The sequence below is a fragment of the Bos mutus genome, chromosome 7 (assembly GCF_027580195.1).
Source record: "Bos mutus isolate GX-2022 chromosome 7, NWIPB_WYAK_1.1, whole genome shotgun sequence".
Taxonomy (NCBI): domain Eukaryota; kingdom Metazoa; phylum Chordata; class Mammalia; order Artiodactyla; family Bovidae; genus Bos; species Bos mutus.
The window spans coordinates 77,047,479-77,060,422 of NC_091623.1; positions in this window are offsets into that span (position 1 = coordinate 77,047,479).

A 12,944-nucleotide genomic window follows, 5' to 3' on the forward strand; every position below is an offset into this window, starting at 1 on the left:
TGCAATATGATGCTCATTTTAAAACATGTTGTGAGTATTGTTCTTCAGCTGCTAAGTCATGTGAGTACCAGGATGCTCTTTGGAGAAAAGTATTCCACATTTTAAAATATACAGAGTATAGCAGTTAAATGTATTACACAGAGGTTTAACAATAACTGGAGACACTGAGGGGCCACATCAATTCAGGTATCAGAGTGATCTGTTCTGAGCTGGAGCTGGATTTTAGATGAATAGAGTATCACTCTCATAGTAATAAAGATGTCATGGTCCAGGGGCTTAGTTTAAGGTCAGAAACATAATCTTTAGAGGTAGAAGGCAGAGGATTTTGCTCTGAAAAAATCTTATACAAAGAGATAATAGTAGAGAAAAGGAAAAAAATATTGATGCAAAACATTCTAGGAACCATGGAGAATGGGTCCATCTAAAGATATATGGGGTAGCAATCTGACCTACAAAGTCAAACTGTAGAGAGAAGCTATCTCCTAAATTGAGTTTTGGACATGAAGAAGCCAAGACCTAGAAGCAGCAGGTGACCAAGGAATCCAGGTGGCCCGTGTATTTACCTAGCCTGTTAGTAAAGAAACTTTAATATAATAAATCCTAGAAGTAGCATTTTTCTGCCAAAATGTACAAATATTTTTAAATGTGATAAATACTACCAGATTGCCTTCCAAACTATAATAGTTTATAAGCATAAAAGTATACACAAATTATTTTCCTATAACCTCACTAACTTGGAATATTATCAGTTATTAGTAGTAGTAGTAATAGTGTTAGTCACTCAGTCATGTCCGATTCTTTGCAATCCCACGGACTGTAGCCTGCCAGGCTCCTCTGTCCATGGGATTCTCCAGGCAAGAATTCTGGCTGCTGCTACTGCTGCTAAGTCGCTTCAGTCGTGTCAGACTCTGTGCGACCCCATAGATGACAGCCCACTAGGCTCCCCCGTCCCTGGGATTCTCCAGGCAAGAACACTGGAGTGGGTTGCCATTTCCTTCTCCAATGCATGAAAGTGAAAAGTGAAAGTGAAAAGTGAAAGTGAAGTCGCTCAGTCATGTCCGACTCTTTGTGACCCCATGGACTATAGCCTACCAGGCTGCTCCGTCCATGGGATTCTCCAGGCAAGAGTACTGGATTGGGGTGGAGCGGACTGCTATTCCCTTCTCCAGGATCAAACCTAGGTCTCCTGTGTTGCAGGCAGATTCTTTACCATTTGAGCTACAGGAAAGACCCTATCAGTTATTAAATGATTGCAAATAACAATAGATGAAATATGAAAAACTATCTCATTTTAATTCAAATTTAACGATTGGCAAGGTTTAGAATAGTCCCATTTATTTGTTGATCATCTAAATTAACTCTTCCAAACCATCTATTTATTCACTGGTTTTGTGTGATTTCCTCTTGGTCACTGTCTTCATTGGTTTATAAAAACTCTATATATATAACTAATGTGATACTGTATATATGATTATATTATATCCATATGCAGGGCTTCACAGATGGTGGCGGTGATAAAGAACCCACCTGCCAATGCAAGAAACATAAGAGACATGGGTTTGATCCCTGGGTCAGGAAGATCCCTTGGAGGAGGGCATGACAACCAACTCCAGTATTCTTGCCTAGAGAATCCCATGGACAGAGGAGCCTGGAAGCCTACAGTCCAAAGGGTTGCAAAGAGTCAGATATAACTGAAGTGACTTAGCATGCATAAATGCATATGCATATTCATCAAAGAGTAACCTGTGATATATATAATGCATTATATTAATAATAATACCTATAGTACTAAATAAGGGAATATATATTCTTTGATCTGTCATTTTTGTTTTTTTAACCATATCAAGATTTCAAAATTTTATTCAGTACTACACCGTAATCTTTTTTTTTATGACTTCTGAGTTCTGTGCCATATTTAAAAGGCCTTAGTTATTAAAGATAATAAAGTACTGTCTGTAGCACTGTTGCAGAGAGGAAGCCCATTCTGACTCCATGTTGGAAACTGTTTCTTTGACTTGCTTTTATTATTATTATAGTCATACTCAGTGGCTTACCTGGAGGACCCTGCCCCTTTGCTTGACTATAAAATAAGTGCCTTTGTTCAGCTCCTGGAGTTAGTTTGTCCCTGCCCACCTGTGAATAGAAGAGATTAATACCCTTCCAAAGGCTGGACATTCCCTTGGAGATGTTTTGCAAGACTGAAGACCTTTTCACTTTACTTCCCCACTGCATCTCACTCTCTTTGCTGCCTTTGACTTTAGTTCCCTATTGCTTCTTTCTCTCTGATCTATAACAGAACCTGGCATCCAGACCCCCAGTAAAATGGTTATTTTGAGGCTCTAGCCTGCCATCTTCTCAGTCTGCCGGCTCCCCCATTGAAGTCTCTTCCTTGCCTCAACACCTCGTCTCTCGGATTCTTTGGCCTATCGTGCGGTGAGTAGAGTGAGCTTGGATTCAGTAACAGTGCTTTAATTGTTCCATTTTTTTATGTTCAGATCTTTAATAGAGCTTATTTTATATTTGATGCAGGTAGATATTTAAATTTTTATTTTCAAAGAGATCCAATTGTCCTAACACCGTTTATTATAAAATACACTGCTCATCCATAGATTTCAAATGCAATGTTTTTTTCCTATCTTAATAGACCCCTTTAACTCTTTCACTGATTTATTTGTTCAACATGGACCAATGCAACAATGTTTCAATTACATTATTATAAAATTCCAAACAACTAGAAAGTTAAATCTCTTCTTAAGAAAGTCATTTTCAAAATATTACTGAGTAAAGCCGCACATGCATACGGCCTTTCAGGTAATCATTTTTTAAAAATTAGCGAGTCTCCTTCTACTGACTTCCTACCAAAACCATATTAAGGTTATAGTGAGATTTTCAGAAGCCTGATATATGAACTTGAGAAAGATGATATCTTGACTACATTTGTGTGTGTTAGTTGCTCAGTCATGTCTGACTCTGTGACCTCATGGACTGTAGCCCGCCAGGTTCCTCTGTCCATGGAATTCTCCAAGCAAGAATACTGGAGGGTGTTGCCATTTCCTTCTTCCCAACCCAGGGATCGAACCTGGGTCTCCTGTATTGCAGGCAAATTCTTTACCATCTGAGCCATCAGCTGCTAAGTCACTTCAGTTGTGTCCAACTCTGTGCGACCCCATAGACGTCAGCCCACCAGGCTCCCCTGTCCCTGGGATTCTCCAGGCAAGAACACTGGAGTGGGTTGCCATTTCCTTCTCCAATGCATAAAAGTGAAAAGTGAAAGTGAAGTCGCCCAGTCGTGTCCGACTCCTAGTGACCCCATGGACTGCAGCCCAGCAGGCCCCTCCGTCCATGGGATTTTCCAGGCAAGAGTACTGGAGTGGGGTGCCATTGCCTTTTCCGAGAGCCATCAGGGAAGCCCTTAATAAATGTATTTCCACTAAATTTTTAAAAACTTAATGTTAACTTATTGCTGATTTAACTGAACTATCTTATATATTTCCCTTGCTTTCAAACACTTCTGTGAATTCTATTATGCATTTGAATACAATTTCATTTAGATCTGTTTGACTTTCTATGCATGAGGTCATGTTTTCTATGTATAATGATAATTGCTTTTTCTATAAATAGATGTTATTTATCATATTACTGCATTACTAGAATCTTCAAAAAATGTGAATCAAATGACTATAGCATCTACCTTCTCCCCGAATTTAATGAAAATATATTTATTATTTAATTTATTCTTATTTATGTATCTAACACTGTCTTCCATATTCAGGAATTTGTCAGCTTTTCCTATCTGCTTTTGAGTTCCTACCAAGAATAGGTGGTAAATTGATAGGCTGATTTGATAAGACTGGACTATTCTTGTATTCCTTGAATAAATCCCACTGGATTTCACTCTATTGGCTAAAAATAATTTAAAGCATCCTTGCACTCCTAGAATAAATCTCATTTGAGCATGAGAGATTTCTGTGCATCACTCTAAATGTACTGTTTAAGATTTCTGCACCTCTAATCATAAGTAAGACTAATTGTAGTTTGGGCGCCACCCTTGTTGTTGAACCCAGAAGTTCCCCATTCTACCTTCGCTGTGGGAATCCATCAGCCTTTGCCCCTCTTAGTGGAGTCTCATGTCATGCATACTCAGCAAAGCCTTAAAGGAAACCCATACAGTTTTAGAGCTTTTGTTTCTCTGTAGGGCTTCACATCTGGAATTCTGCATTACAATTTCTGGTTGCTTCTATCTCCCCAAACTCCAATTTCCATCTCCACAACTCAGCAAGGCTTTGAATGGGTTTCTCCTCCCAGTGCCTATATCTGAAAATTGCCTCCTAGCATTAAGCCAAGAAGATCCACGGGCTTACTTCATCTGTTCCCTTCTCTCACAGACCATGGTGTGCACTGCCTGATGTCCAATAACTAAAAACAGACATTCCATATCTTTTGTACAGCTTTATGGAAGGTTAAAACTGGTTACTGTTCTTCCTCATAGGATGAAAGCAGAATTTCTGGTGACTTTTTGATGGTAGATATTTAAAACTCTCATTTCTTCAGTACTTAATTCTTTGATTTTTGTTTCTGTCATTTTCTCTTGAAGTAATTTGTTTCATTTTCTTACAAAGTGATCTAATTCATCTAGATTCTCAAACTTAAATAATTATTCTCTTCCACTGAAACCACTGCCAGAATCAGCAAATAACAATATGGAACACACAGTTAAACTTGAATTTCAGATAAACAATGAACAATAATGTATTAGGTTATTATATATATTGTATATACATTTTATCTGGAAAGCCTATCCATTAAACATCTTTGTTAAAAGTCTTTTTTTGGTTTTATGATTAAGCCCAGTGGTTTACTAGGTTTTTCGGTAGGCGTTTTTAAATATAGTAATTTCTGCCTCATATTTGTTCATTTCTTGCTCTCCTGCTTTCACTTGTGGTTTGCTATTCTTTTTCTAGTTTCCTAAGTGAAGTGCTTGATTCATTTGTACGAAAATAATTAAAAAGTTTAAAGTCATGAATTTTGCTCTGAATGCAGTTCTATTCACATTCATGGAGATTTCTCAATGACAAGGGCTCATTTGCATTAATTGGGGAAGCATTTATAACCTCAGTGTTTTATTTCCTCTTGATTTAAGAGCCATTTAGAAAAAAATTTTTCCAAATTTTAAGTGGGTTTTTATTATTTTGTTGGGCCACTGAAATCTAATATTTTGGTTTTGGTCAGAGTCTTCTATTTGGGGAAGAAAATGTTAAGAATTTTCACAGGACAAGTACATAATCAAATGTTGTACATGCTTTATAAGCATAAGGAGAAAAAATTCTTCTACATAGGTATCTATATATATTCCCTCTTTATTGAGTTTAGAGAAACATAACAAAGTTGGTTAATCATTTCATTTAAATCTTTCAAATTTGTACTTATCTTCCACCCAGTTTACCTTGAATAGGGCAGTTGATAAAGAATCCACCTGCAATGCAGGAGACCCCAGTTCAATTCCTGGGTCAGGAGGATCCCCTGGAGAAGGGAAAGGCTACTCACTTGAGTATTCTGGCCAGGAGAATTCTATGGACTGTATAGTCCATGGGGTCACAAAATGTTGGACATGACTGAGCGGCTTTCACTTTACCTTAATCTTGAACAAGTTCTCAACAAACAGAAACCACACTAAACTTTTGCTCAAGACCTCCAAACACAGCAAGCTTTTCTCTCCATGATTTATGAAGCATTTTTAAACATGGCTGACCATCTATGAGAAAGTGTCCTTTTATAGGTATTAATTAGATACTGTATCATTGAAAGCCAGTTAGTCTTCATTCAGAAGATAGTAAAGGCCAAAAACAAGAATGAGATTATGTAAAAAAAAGTGCCTTATACAACTCACTGAAGCCAAACTTGCCCATTCTTTCCCATAAAAAAACATGAGAGTTCACTGTATTCATCAATGGATTATATGAAGGGATATAAAGAAAGCTTACAAGAATTTTTGTAAGATTTTAAATCAACTTCCAAAGTGAAAGCCTGGAAAGGCAAAATCAGAGCTTGACCCTGTCCTAACAAGCTGGGGAGAAAAAACAACAAAGTACTAGAGGTCGGATTTGACTATTGCTAACTAGTCCATCATGAAATGAAAGCAAGGGCCACATCCACAGGTAATTATAAAAACTTCCAAAGAGAGTTCAGTTCAGTTCAGTTCAGTTCAGTCACTGAGTCGTGTCTGACTCTTTGCGACCCCATGAATCGCAGCACGCCAGGCCTCCCTGTCCATCACCAACTCCCGGAGTTCACCCAAACCCACATCCATCAAGTGAGTGATGCCATCCAGCCATCTCATCCTCTGTCGTCCCCTTTTCCTCCTGCCCCCAATCCCTCCCAACCCATCAAAAATCTTTTTGAAATAAAGAGATTGGAATTTCAAAAGGTGGAGCTGTTTTTAGTCTTTGGAGCTTTCCAGTGGATGGCAACCATCTTTTAGAATATTTCCTGAACTGCCTGGAGGGATATTATTAACACAATTGTATAAACAGAAGGAGGCAGAATTCTGCCATACACGAATGGAGCTTGTGCTTTCTTAACTCTCCAAATGTCTTAGGGAAATCAAACCTACCGTGCATCACTAACCTTCATCAACCCTGTCATACATGGTTCAGGTGTCTTTCCCTAGGAGTACAGGCAGGCCAGATTTTATTGCACTTTGCTTGACAACACAGGTACTGTATTTTTTTCACAGATACTGCATATTTTACAGTTTGAAGGTTTATGGCAGCCCTCCATCAAGCAAGTTTTTCAGCTCTATTTTTCAGAGTATTTGCTCACTTTGTGTCTCGGTGTTGCACTTTGGCAATCCTCACAATATTTCAGATTTTTACATGATTAGTATATTTGTTATGGTCATCTGTGATCAGTGATCTTTAATGTTTCTACTATGACTTGCTGAAGGCATAGATGATGGTTAGCATATTTTAGCAGTTAAGTTTGTTAAACTATGCACATTTTTATACATAATGCTATTGCACACTCAACGGACTCCAATATAATGTAAACATAAGTTTTAAGGCACTGGAAAACCAAAAAATTCACATGACTCTCTACTTGAGAGATTCACTTTATTGCAATCCTCTGGAACCAAACGTATAAAATTTCCAAGGTAGGTCCATATAACATAGTGGTTAAAGCAAAAGCTAAGGAATTAGACCTCCTAGACTCACATTCTAGCTCTGCCACTTCACAGATAAACTAATGTCTCTAAGGCTCAGTTTTGTAATTTTAAAGTCAATAATAATGATCGAGCTTTCTTCCAAGAATCTGATGAAATGTTTCTTTTGAAGCCTTCATCACAAACCTGACAATAAATATTACATATTTTTAGGCAATATTTTGTAAGCATCATATTTTGCTTTAGTTCAATCTTTAAATAGAAACGGTTTTCACATGGCTTCTTTAAAGCCCTTCAACATCCTGGTGTTCAAGTGTTTCAAGAGCAATACTATCTGTGGTGGCCCCAGGACGAAAGAGCTGATGAAACCAAGGAGGGTCTTGGAATATAGGAACAGAAACACCAGACCCTTATCAACCTTCCATCCCATTCCCAATGTTGTTATTATTAATGAATTTCAGGTCCTTCTGACCAGTATAACCTGTCTCCCCTCCAACCCTATAGGGAGAAGGTATTTGCCTTACTCTTCTCCCCACCCAGTATACATGCCTCATCCAATCAGCAAATGACCCGCAAGACCCCTATCCCATTCCTGGTACCCTGGCTATAAAAGTGGACTAAGGACCCCTGTTCAATGTCGGTTCTCCCTGAGCTGGCCTGCTGTTCTAACAGCATCTCCCACTCTAATAAACTTTATTTCCCTCTTATTCTGTCTCATGTCTGGAAATTCTTTTCCAACCCATGCATGGACCACAACACTATCCATGCCTTTCATAAGAAGCAACCTAGTCAACTATGAAGATGACCAGTGATGCCATGTTCCAATTGCTGCAACTGTATACTCTTTTAGAGAATTGATGAAAGGGCTTTACCTGAACCACTGACAAAGTCAATTCAACAACCTCGAGAATATAATACAAACAACTTTCCAAAATAAGACACTGGCAAAAATCTCTCTTCAACTGATCCCAGAAGAATTTGATAACTCACTGTACACTGGAAAAAGCTCTGCAATTGGACTGCACAGTCCATGAGAGACAGGATTCTGTCTTTTTCTCCATGCTGTATCCAGAAGTTCAAACAATACCTGGTCCATACTAAACATCACTCATACACACACACACACACACACACACACACAGAAAAAGAGGGAGGGAGGGAAAGAATCAACACATAACATGATATTCGTTGCAGGTGCAAAACATAATGATTTGATATTTGTATATACTGCCAGATGACCACCACAGTAAATCCAGTTTACATCCATCATCCATATATATTTTTAAACAAATTATTGAAAGGGATACTTACAGTGAAATTAAAGGAAACTCAATTTTTAATTCCTTAAAGTTTACAAAGAAATAACATTTTAAGATCATCCTTCAAAGCTAGCCCAGCAGTTGCAAAGGGGAACATCAAGTCTGACATTCAGAAATTGTGTTCAGCTTACAGAGGAAGCAAAGGGGACTAGGGAATGTTACGGCGTGATGGAAAGCCCATAAGGTGGACAGCAGAGCACTCGGGTTTCACACTCAGCTTGCTTGCTGGCTGTCACTTCTTCCACCCCAGCCTCAGTTTCCTAGTTTGTAAAGCAAAAGTTGCCATGCATGTGTCACAGACAAGTTCAAATCAGACGATGGATTGAAAGGCTTTGAAACTTAGTACCGCACAGTACAAAGACTGTTTAAAAATGTAAAGTACAAGACCTGTATTAATTACACCAAACACATAGAGAATAAGATAAATTATAAGGGGAAAATTGCAAGAAATACAAACATTCAGCAAAACTATTTTGCTAAAAAACTGTGTCTAGATAGCTGATGTTTACTGATGGATATTTGAAAAGAGGGTCTAATCATATATGCTGAATTCAATGCTGAGAAAAGCCACTTTGTTTCGTATACTTTTTCTTCTTCATATTTGCACAGGATTAAACTTATTAATTGTCTTTATTTATAGAATAAGAAATAGCTCCATTGCTTACATTGCTCCTTTCCTAACTTCCCAACAGAGCCCAGAAAATGTAGGAAACATGCTGATGAAAGAATTCAACAATCTCTGAAAACACATCTCCTATTCTATGCATAAACATAAAAGACGGCAAAAGCAAGAGGAAGATAAAGAGGACACATACACACTAATTCCTTCTAGCATGTCTCTGCAAAAAGCAACAAGGAAAGAATTTTAGTAAACTTTCACAACTGTTTAAACTGCTGGGCTAGCTAGTGACACGGTTGTTTTGTGAAGAAGTTGGGGTGACACTGAAATGCCAGTTGAAATGCCTTTCTTTCACTAGTTTGTTTGATGGAATGTTCTTTATAGTGATCCCACCACTTAGAAAAATCTTTGGCTTTATGGATAAATACTGAGAAAATAAGCTATGGACAATGTGAGTAAATGTTTAGACCAGGGATAGAATCTCTTGATCACAAATGTCTAAATGTTTTGTTCTTTTATATACATGTACAAACATGGCCATTAAGAAAACACAAGATCCATGATTTATATTTTGGGAAATAATGTTTCTGAGGGGCAGGAAAAAGTGTTTTCTTAGTTTTAGACAGTGAAAGTTTTATGTATCATTTCCTTTTGGCTAGTGTCCACCATAGTTGAGCTAACCTTGTTAATTCGGTGTTTTTTTTTTTTTAATCTATATTTTGTTTCCCTTCATTATCTTTCCTGGAATTATTATCTACACTGAATCATTTTCATCAGCACACAAATATCTTCTTGTTTCTTCCATTTAGAAAAGTACATGGACCCCATGAACTCTTCTAGCTATTACCTTATCTCTCTGCCTCTTTCTATGTCAAAACTTCATGAAAGAAGTGTCTATGCTTGGCTATGCTTCCTCACAGTCTCTCCCCAGCCCACTCCAAGATGGATCTGATCTCATCACTACACTGAAACCACTCTTGCAGAAGTCACCAAGAAGCTCCATCTTGCCAAACACCGTGTTCAACTTTCAGTCTCATCTTACTTGACCTTTCAGCAACGAACACAGCTTCTTGTTCCCTCCCTTTACAAATATGTTCTTCACCTGGTTTCCAAGAAAACACTCCTGTTTTCTTCCAATGTGATGAACCACTGCATTTTAGTTTCCTTTGCTGTAGTCTCCTGCTTCAAACACCTAAATATTGGAGTGTCCCAGCATTTAAAGTCATCTCCTCTCCTCCCCACTTTTCTATGGTGAATCGCTCAGAAGTCTTTTCATCAAATTCCGTGATGTTAATTTCAAATGATTCCCATATCATTCCCACATGTTAGCCCTGACCTCTCACCAATGCTCTAGACTTATACATACAACAGCCTTCTTAACATTTCCACTTTCATGTCTGGTAGATTTCCCAAGCCTAACATTTCCAAAAGAGAACTCTTTAGTTTTCCCTCCCATTCCAGATTTTCTCTTCTCTCAGTTTTCTACATGTCAGTAACTGAAAATCCCAGTCACTCAAATGCTCAGGCTTTAAACACAAAAGGCATCCTCAGTAACTCCCATTAACCCAACCTTCAGCGAGTACTTGGAATTGACCTGCATCATGTGTCCTGACCTTGGCCCCTCTTCACTTCCTGCACTACTACAACCCATGTCAAGCAGCCATCATCACTCACCAGTCTTTCCTTCCCAGTGGTCTCTTTATTTTCACTTTTATCTCCTGAGGTCTTTCTTCATCCACTATCCTGAGTTATCTTTTAAAAACAGGAGTCTCATCATATTACTCTCCTAATCATAATGTTCCAAACTCATCCTATCACTCAGAGTACAATCCAAATTAATCAGTTTACACTTGTTTAATCCCCTCACTACATTTAAGGTTATCGGTCAAATAACATCTCCTTACAGAGATCTTTCCTAAAAAAAAAAAAAAGCCATTCTCCCCCAACTTCATCACTATTTATTTTCTTCAGCAGCAAATTTATTTTTCTTTATAGTACTTATCAAATTGCCAACATCCACTGGATCATAGAGAAAGCAAGAGAATTCCAGAAAAACATCTACTCTGCTTCATTGACTATGCTAAAGCCTTTGACTGTGTGGATCACAAAAAACTGTGGAAAATTCTTCAAGAGATGGAAATACCAGACCACATTCCCTGCCTCCTGAGAAACCTGTATGCAGGTCAAGAAGCAAGAGTTAGAACCAGACATGGAACAATGGACTAGTTCTAAATTGGGAAAGGAGTATGTCAAGGCTGTATATTGATTGTCACTCTGTTTATTTAACTTATATGCAGAATATACCATGTGAAATGCCAGGCTGGAAGAAGCACAAGCTGGAATCAAGATTGCCAGGAGAAATATCAACCAACCTCAGATATACAGATGATACCACTCTAACGGCAGAAAGTGAAGAGGAACTAAAGAGCCTCTTAATGAGGGTGAAAGAGGAGAATTAAAAGGCTGGCTTAAAACTCAACATTTGAAAAACTAAGATCATGAAGTCCTATCAGTTCAGTTCAGTCTCTCAGTCGTGTCCAACTCTTTGCAACCCCATGAACCGCACCACACCAGGCCTCCCTGTCCATCACCAACTCCTGGAATTCACCCACCCATGTCCATCGAGTCGGTGATGCCATCCAACCATCTCATCCTCTGTCATCCCCTTCTCCTCCTGCCCTCAATCTTTCCCAGCATCAGGGTCTTTTCCAATGAGTCAGCTCTTCACATCAGGTGGCCAAAGTATTGGAGTTTCAGCTTCAACATTAGTCCTTCCAATGAACACCCAGGACTGATCTCCTTTAGGATGGACTGGTTGGAACTCCTTGCAGTCCAAGGGACTCTCAAGAGTCTTCTCCAACACCACAGTTCAAAAGCATCAATTCTTCGGTGCTCAGCTTTCTTTATAGTCCAACTCTCACATCCATACATGACCACTGGAAAAACCATAGCCTTGACTAGATGGACCTTTGTTGGCAAAGTAACATCTCCACTTTTTAATACGCTGTCTAGGTTGGTCATAACTTTCCTTCCACTTTATGGCAAATAGATGGGGGAAAAAATGGATGCAATGTCAGATTTTATTTTCTTGGGCTCCAAAATTACTGTGGACAGTGACTACAACCATGAAATTAAAAGACGCTTGCCCCTTGGAAGAAAAGCTATGACAAACATAGACAGCATATTAAAAAGCAGAGACATCACTTTGCCAACAAAGGTCCATGTAGTCAAAGCTACGGTTTTTCCAGTAAGTCGATATACGGATGTGAGAGTTGGACCATAAAGAAGGCTGAGCACCAAGGAATTAATGCTTTTGAATTGTGTGCGGGAGAAGACTCTTGAGAGTCTGCCAGACAGCAAGGAGATCCAACCAGTCCATCCTAAAGGAGATCAATCCTGAATGTTCACTGGAAGGACTGATGCTGAAGCTGAAACTCCAATACTTTGGCTACCTGATGCAAAGAGCTGACTCATCGGAAAACACCTGGATGCTGTGCAAGATTGAAGGCAGGACGAAAAGGGGGCAACAGTGGATAAGATGACTGGATAACATCATTGACTCAATGGACCTGATTTTGAGTAAACTCCAGGAGATAGTGAAGGACAGGGAAGCCTAGCATTCTGCAGTCCATGGGGTTGCAAAGAGTCAGACATGACTGAGTGACTGAACAACAATAGTACTTATCATAAGGGGAGGGACTATTTGGGCAAGTAATAATTTGAGTATGTGGCTGTGGTTTAGCCAGTTACTGAGGTTACTGGCACTGCTTTTCATACACCTACATGATGGCTAGATAAGAATAAGAATTGGTAACATTTCCATTTGTCTATGTCCACATGGTCAGAC